Genomic DNA, 8,801 nt, shown 5'->3' on the forward strand with positions numbered 1-8,801 from the left:
TTGAGGATACGTAAGGCATAATCCGCCATGTGGGCCAAAGTTCCAGTTGTCAAATCTGCGGTTGTGCTGGGTTGAGGGGCAGTTACAGGCAAATCTACGTCACTTGTGTCCCTCAAAAAACCAGAACCCGGCCTCGCCACGCCACCAATTTCCATTGGCGCCGGAGAAGCTTCCTCATTAAAAAAATACTCATCCCCATCATCATCCTCGTCCTCCTCCTCCTGTTCGCCTGCTACCTCGTCCTGTACACTGCCCTGACCAGACAATGGCTGACTGTCATCAAGGCTTTCCTCTTAGTAACATAGTAACATAGTAACATAGTTAGTAAGGCCGAAAAAAGACATTTGTCCATCCAGTTCAGCCTATATTCCATCATAATAAATCCCCAGATCTACGTCCTTCTACAGAACCTAATAATTGTATATAGTAACAAAAAACATGGGGAGAATATACAACCTCCTTGCAGGTGTTGGTGGGATTTGAACCTGGGACACCAGCGCTGCAAGGCTACATTGCTAACCACAGAGCCACCGTGCCAAACTGAAACATATGTACAAAGAGCTGCCAAGGTTCCACTGAGATTTGAACTCAGATCGCTGGATTCAAAGTCCAGAGGGCTAACCATTACACCATAAAACCTCTTCCTCTGCTGCAGACGCCTGCTCCTTTATGTGCGTCAAACTTTGCATCAGCAGACGCATTAGGGGGATGCTCATGCTTATTATGGTGTTGTCTGCACTAACCAGCCGTGTGCATTCCTCAAAACACTGAAGGACTTGACGCATGTCTTGTACCTTCGACCACTGCACACCTGACAACTCCATGTCTGCCATCCAACTGCCTGCCCGTATATGTGTATCCTCCCACAAATACATCACAGCACGCCTCTGTTCGCACAGTCTCCGAAGCATGTGCAGTGTTGAGTTCCACCTTGTTGCAACGTCGATGATTAGGCGATGCTGGGGAAGGTTCAAAGACCGCTGATAGTTCTGCATACGGCTGGAGTGTACGGGCGAACGGCGGATATGCAAGCAGGTCGGATAACCCTGCACTTTGAGGAGCAGGTCGGATAACCCCGGATAACTTTTCAGGAAGCACTGCACCACCAGGTTTAAGGTATGAGCCAGGCAAGGAATGTGTTTCAGTTGGGAAAGAGCTATGGCAGCCATGAAATTCCTTCCGTTATCACTCACTACCTTGCCTGCCTCAAGATGTACAGTGCCCAGCCATGACTGCATTTCTTTCTGCAAGAACTCGGACAGAACTTCCGCGGTGTGTCTGTTGTCACCCAAACACTTCATTGCCAATACAGCCTGCTGACGCTTGCCAGTAGCTGCCCCATAATGGGACACCTGGTGTGCAACAGTGGCAGCTGCGGATGGAGTGGTTGTGCGACTGCGGTCTGTGGACAAGCTCTCGCTTCTGCAGGAGGACGAGGAGGAGGGGGGGGCGAACGGCTACAGCCAACTGTTTCCTAGACCATGGGCTAGGCAGAACTGTCCCAATATTGCTGTCCCCTGTGGACCCTGCATCCATCACATTCACCCAGTGTGCCGTGATGGACACGTAACGTCCCTGGCCATGCTTACTGGTCCATGCATCTGTTGTCAGGTGCACCTTTGTACTCACAGATTGCCTGAGTGCATGGACGATGCACTCTTTAACATGCTGGTGGAGGGCTGGGATGGCTTTTCTCGAAAAGAAGTGTCGACTGGGTAGCTCGTAGCGTGGTACAGCGTAGTCCATCAGAGCTTTGAAAGCTTCGCTTTCAACTAACCGGTAGGGCATCATCTCTAACGAGATTAGTCTAGCAATGTGGGCGTTCAAACCCTGTGTACGCGGATGCGAGGATGAGTACTTCTTTTTTCTAATGAGAGTCTCATGTAGGGTGAGCTGGACTGGAGAGCTGGAGATCATGGAACTAGCGGGGGTGCCGGTGGACATGGCAGACTGAGAGACGGTTGGAGACGGTATTCTTGCCGGTGCCCTACATGCAGTGTTTCCTACTACGAAACTGGTGATTTCCTGACCCTGACTGCTTTGGCCTGGCAACGAAACCTGCACAGATACTTCAGGTGGTGCAGGAAATGGTGGGCTTACAGTGACGGAAGGGATGTAGCGTTGCTGACTAGCTTCATTGGCCGAGGGTGCTACAACCTTAAGGGACGTTTGGTAGTTAGTCCAGGCTTGCAAATGCATGGTGGTTAAATGTCTATGCATGCAACTTGTATTTAGACTTTTCAGATTCTGACCTCTGCTTAAGGTAGTTGAACATTTTTGACAGATGACTTTGCTCTGATCATTTGGATGTTGTTTAAAATAATGCCAGACTGCACTCTTTCTACCATCGGATACCTTTTCAGGCATTGCAGACTGAGCTTCTTTAACCGGATGGCCACGCTGTCCTCCAACTGGTTTTGGCTTTGCCACGCGTTTTGGGCCAGATACGGGCCCGGCAGATGGAACCTGTTGCGATGTTGATGCCTGCTGCGGCCCCTCCTCCTCCGCTTCAGAACTACTGCCGCCTGCACCCTGTTCCCCCAATGGCTGCCAATCGGGGTCAACAACTGGGTCATCTATGACCTCCTCTTCTATCTCGTGTGCAACTTCGTCTGTGTCATCGTATAAGCCGGTGGTATAGCGTTCGTGACAGGGCACCATAGTCTCATCAGGGTCTGATTCTGGATCAGTATACTGCGAGGGCAATGTTCTGGTCTGAGTCAAAGGAACAGCATAGTAATCTGGCTGTGGCTGTGCATCTGTGCACTCCATGTCCGATTCAACTTGTAATGGGCATGGCCTGTTAACTGTTTCACTTTCTAACCCAGGAATGGTATGTATAAAGAGCTCCATGGAGTAACCCGTTGTGTCGTCTGACGCATCCTTCTCTGTTGTTGTTTTTGCTGAAGAGGACAAGGAAGTTACTTGTCCCTAACCGTGAATATCCACTAACGATGCGCTGCTTTTACATTTACCAGTTGCAGAAGAGGAGGCAAAAAAGCTAGAGGCTGAGTCAGCAAGGAAAGCCAAAACTTGCTCTTGCTTCTCCGGCTTTAAAAGCGGTTTTCCTACTCCCAGAAAAGGGAGCGTTCGAGGCCTTGTGTAGCCAGACGACGAACCTGGCTCCGCAACTCGAGACTTAGGTGCTATATGGCTTTTCCCACGACCACCTGATGCTCCACCACCACTACCATCATTATTAGCTGGCAATGACCGCCCACGGCCACAACCTCTTCCACCAGACTTCCTCATTGTTTGCAAAACGTAACCAAAGTAACGGTATTTGTTACTGTAAAACAACTTACAAGGTGAACTCTAACTTCTGTAGGATTTAGATATCCCTTTATAGGTGGGTGAGACCGCAAGGAAAATCAGGCACAATGTTACACACTAGGTTTTCTGTGGCACAAAATGAGAGAGATGCCACACACGCAGGACTGTCTCTCAAGCACAAATGCCAATATTAATCTCCCACTATTTTTTTTTTCAGGGAGAATTAAAAAAAATAAAATAAAACATTATTATAGACACTAGGCTTTCTGTGCCCCACAATTTGAGAGAGATGGCACACACGACTGGCACTCAAGCACAAATGCCAATATTAATCTCTCACTATTTATTTTTTTTCAGGGAGAATTAAAAAACAAACAAAGAAAAACAGTATTATAGATACTAGGCTTTCTGTGCCCCAACATTTGAGAGAGATGGCACACACGACTGGCACTCAAGCACAAATGCCAATATTAATCTCCCACTATTTTTTTTTAAGGGAGAATTAAAAAAAAAAAAAAAACAGTATTATAGACACTAGGCTTTCTGTGCCCCACAGTTTGAGAGAGATGGCACACACGACAGGTACTCAAGCACAAATGCCAATATTAATCTCCCACTATTTTTTTTTTTAAGGGAGAATTAAAAAAAAAAAAAAAACAGTATTAGACACTAGGCTTTCTGTGCCCCAAAATTTGAGAGAGATGGCACACACGACTGGCACTCAAGCACAAATGCCAATAATATTCTCCCACTATTTATTTTTTCAGGGAGAATTTAAAAAAAAAAAAAAACAGTATTAGACACTAGGCTTTCTGTGCCCCACAATTTGAGAGAGATGGCACACATGACTGGCACTAAAGCACAAATGCCAATATTAATCTCCCACTATTTATTTTTTTCAGGGAGAATTAAAAAAAAAAAAAAACAGTATTATAGACACTAGGCTTTTTGTGCCCCACAATTTGAGAGAGATGGCACACACGACTGGCACTCAGGCACAAATGCCAATATTAATCTCCCACTATTTTTTTTTTCAGGGAGAATTAAAAAAAAAAAAAAAAAAACAGTATTATAGACACTAGGCTTTCTGTGCCCCACAATTTGAGAGAGATGGCACACACGACTGGCACTCAAGCACAAATGCCAATATTAATCTCCTACTATTTTTTTTTAAGGGAGAATAAAAAAAAAAAAAAAAAACAGTATTATAGACACTAGGCTTTCTGTGCCCCACAGTTTGAGAGAGATGGCACACACGACATGTACTCAAGCACAAATGCCAATATTAATCTCCCACTATTTTTTTTTTAAGGGAGAATTAAAAAACAAAAAAAAAAACAGTATTATAGACACTAGGCTTTCTGTGCCCCACAATTTGAGAGAGATGGCACACACGACTGGCACTCAAGCACAAATGCCAATATTAATCTCCCACTATTTATTTTTTTCCAAGGAGAATTAAAAAAAACAAAACAAAAAAAACAGTATTAGACACTAGGCTTTCTGTGCCCCAAAATTTGAGAGAGATGGCACACACGACTGGCACTCAGGCACAAATGCCAATATTAATCTCCCTCTATTTATTTTTTTAGGGAGAATTTAAAAAAACAAAAGAACAGTATTAGACACTTGGCTTTCTGTGCCCCACAATCTGAGAGAGATGGCACACGACTGGCACTCAAGCACAAATGCCAATATTAATCTCCCACTATTTATTTTTTTTCAGGGAGAATTAAAAAAAAAAAACAGTATTAGACACTTGGCTTTCTGTGCCCCACAATTTGAGAGAGATGGCACACGACTGGCACTCAAGCACAAATGCCAATATTAATCTCCCACTATTTATTTTTTTTCAGGGAGAATTAAAAAGAAAAAAAAAACAATATTATAGACACTAGGCTTTTTGTGCCCCACAATTTGAGAGAGATGGCACACACGACTGGCACTCAAGCACAAATGCCAATATTAATCTCCCACTATTTTTTTTTTAGGGGACAATTAAAAAAAAAAAAACAGTATTACAGACACTAGGCTTTCTGTGCCCCACAATTTGAGAGAGATTGCACACACTTTTAGGTGTCGAGTTCCCGCTTCTGCACAGGGGAAATCTCGAGCCACCTCCGCTGCGGTCTCCCATTCTTGTCCAGCCGCAGTGGAGTCTGCTTAGCAAGGACGTTGGTCCCAGCATCTTGCTCATTCTCACACTGTTCTGAGAGTTACTGCTGCTTCTCCAGCCTCTGCTACTAAAGTCTGTGCTGGTCAGCAGCGAGCGGACTTCTCTGGGACTAAGTCCTTGTCTGTACGTACTGAGCATGCCCAGCGTAAGGTCTCCCGTTGGAGATCGAGGGTCATGTGCTCAGGCTCTGCAGCACATTCCATTGGTCCTCTTGGCAGGTCCTAGAAGGGCAAAAGTGCTGTGGCCACTTCCTGTGCTGCTGCTATATAAACTGCGCATGACCGCATGGCCATGCGCTAGTATTGTCAAACAATTGCTAATGTGTGTATGTTGTGAGTGCAAGTCGTCCTTGGATACCCCTACCCTATAGTATGACTGTTCACGGAAGGTGTATGGCTGCTACCTAGCGCCCGACTTATCCTACAGCACTAGTCACACATTATAGCGTCCAGTTGCTGTGACCGCCAGTACGGCGCCGTGCACTTCCTCTGTGCTTTCCTTACCCAAGCCTGGGTGGTTAGTGGCGTTCGTCAGTGCGGCACTGCATGCTCTTCTGTTTCATTTCACACCCAGTTGCGGTGTTGCGCCAGCAAGGGTCTAATCGGACTTCAATCCCAGTTGGGGTTGAGTTCGCTGACTACTTGCTCGCGCTTTAGGTACCGCGGTCCTGTGCCTTAACAGGATTGCTTCTTTCACGCTGGGTGAGGTTAACCCACGCGTGTATACTCTAGTGTACCGCCATATAGTCTGCTAATTGCTAGCAGCAGGTTTTCACCTGCACGGTGGACCCCGGACTGCGAACGCATCTATACCATCTGTCTTGGTGCGTTCCGCCAGTCCTAACAGAATACTAGCGCCAGGGTCTGGCTAGTAAAATGGCGGACGACCAGCGTTTACAGCGGTACATCCAGCAGCAGGAGGGAAGGTTGGCGGCTCTTGAGCGTTCAACCTCAGCTGTGGATGTTACTGCTGTCGCTGTTCAGGCTGCAAGTGTGGCTGTAGCTACCTTGTCCACTGCCGCTCCTGTACCGACGCTATCTCGCCTCCCGCTACCAGAGAAATTTTCTGGTGACAGTAAGTCCTGTAGGGGTTTCGTGAGTCAGTGCTCAATACATCTCGAGCTTCTGGCCTCTCGTTTCCCTACAGAGCGGGCTAAGGTGGGCTTTATAATTTCCTTATTGTCGGACAGGGCGTTGCAGTGGGCTATGCCGCTGTGGGAGCGTGGCGATTATGTGGTGCAGAGTGCTCCGTTATTCCTGAGCACTCTGAAATAGGTCTTTCTAGGACCTCGTGTCACCCATGACACAGCGCTCCAACTGTTGGCACTGACTCAGGGCTCGTCCTTGGTCAGCCTTTTTGCCGTCCATTTCCGCACTCTGGCATCTGAGCTGGAGTGGTCGGATAAAGCCCTTATCCCTATATTTTGGAGGGGGCTGGCTGACCACGTTAAGGATGCTCTGGCCACTAGGGAGATTCCCGCCACACTGGAGGAGTTAATAGCAGTATCTACTCGCATTGACCTCCGTTTTCACGAGCGGAGGTTAGAGCGAGCCCAGTGTAGGCAGAGGTTTCGGCTGGCTCCCACCTTCGCCAAACCTTTGGAATCTCCAGTCCAGGCTCCTGAGTTCCAGGAACCTAAGGTGGTGTCACGAGCGGGATCTAAGTCCCAGACCGCTCGTGCACTCCAGGGTTGCCATGTTTGCCAACAGTCAGGACTAGAGTTGAGCGACCTTGACCTTTTTAGAGTCGAGCCGGGTTTTGCGAAACCCGACTATGTCCAAAGTCGGGTCGAGTGAAATCGGCCGATTATGACGTAAAGTCGGGATCGACCGAAACACGAAACCCAATGCAAGTCAATGGGGCAGCATAGTCGGCAGTGAGTGGGGGCCAGGAAAACACCTAGAGTGGCCATTTTAATGTCAAAACCATCCATTCTTCTTAATGAAGCTTGTCAAGCGTAATTTACCTTATAATAATTGGAAGGCATTTGAAATTGGGGGTCATTTGGCTAAAGTTGTGGGGGGTAGGGCTGGTTCAAGTAATTAGTGGGCCCAGGAAATCTGGACCACGTCACGGCAGTGGAGCAGGGAGAGGTAAGTATTTCAACTTTGCAAGTGCTGTGAACCTGAGCAAGCAGGGGGGGCCCACTCGTTGGCATTGGCACTGGCACAGGGCCCCTCAAAGTACAGCGGTGTGTTTGCACGGCGGGGGCGCCTCCCACCGGCAGCAACACTTTTGCGTACTATGAGAGGCCCTGTGCCAGTGACGTCGCCAACTAGTATTCCTCCCCCCACCTGATGAAGGAACCTGCACTTTCATCTGCACCTTCCTCTTTGTCCCCGTGTAAGGTGGTATGGTATGCGGGAAGAGCAACCTGACTTTCAGCAGGGTCACAATGTTGTTGTGTAGCGTGCACGGGGAATGTTGCGTTATGGGTCAATGTACCAGCAGACTCATCTATCACTGGCTGGGCAATGGGCACGATGAAGTGGAAACACAGATATAGGCCCAAAGAAGAAAGTGGGCTAAATGCAGTTCAAAATTGGTAACACAGGAATAACCAGGGGGCATTGCAGTGGAGGACAACTGGAATGAGAGGCTGACACAGAGAGTAGGGCCAAATCAGTAAGTAGTCGAAATGCAGTTCAAAATTGGCAACCGTAGTAAACAGGCGGCACAGCTTTGTTCAGTGGAGGAGAACAGCAAGGAGTGGCAGACACCGATAGTAGGCCCCAAACCAACTAGTACGCCAAATGCAGTTGTTCCATTTAACCACAATTTAATGAGAGCCTGAAGATAGAAGCTCAGGAAAGGCAACCTGGGGAACACCTTGGAGTGTAACACACCATCTCTCTCCACCCCATACCCATTTTGTATGGCCTAATGCAGTGTACTTTTCTACAACTACTAAACGAGAGTCGGAAGACCGAAGCAATGGCAAGGAAACCTGGGGAACACCTTAGAGTGTAACACACCCTCTCTCTACACCCCATACCCAATTTGAAGGCCTAATGCAGTGTAGTTTCCAAGAACTACTAAACGAGAGCCGGAAGATCGAAGCTCAGGAAAGGCAACCTGGGGAACACCTTGGAGTGTAACACACCCTCTCGCTACACCCCATACCCAATTTGAAGGCCTAATGCAGCGTAGTTTCCAACAACTACTAAACGAGAGCCGGAAGATCGAAGCTCAGGAAAGGCAACCTGGGGAACACCTTGGAGTGTAACAAACCCTCTCTCTACACCCCATACCCAATTTGTAGGCCTAATGCAGCGTAGTTTCCGACAACTACTAAACGAGAGCATGAAGATCGAAGCTCAGGAAAGGCAACCTGGGGAACACCTTGGAGTGT

General features: G+C 47.6%; 1 non-coding gene across 1 annotated transcript; it reads right to left on the reverse strand.

The window, feature by feature from the left end:
- Window positions 1–567: 567 nt before the first annotated feature.
- On the reverse strand, window positions 568–639 carry TRNAQ-UUG (transfer RNA glutamine (anticodon UUG)). Its single transcript has one exon. It is a non-coding gene; the product is annotated as a tRNA-Gln (tRNA).
- Window positions 640–8,801: the final 8,162 nt, after the last annotated feature.

Source organism: Ranitomeya imitator, chromosome 2 (assembly GCF_032444005.1).
Source record: "Ranitomeya imitator isolate aRanImi1 chromosome 2, aRanImi1.pri, whole genome shotgun sequence".
NCBI lineage: Eukaryota > Metazoa > Chordata > Amphibia > Anura > Dendrobatidae > Ranitomeya > Ranitomeya imitator.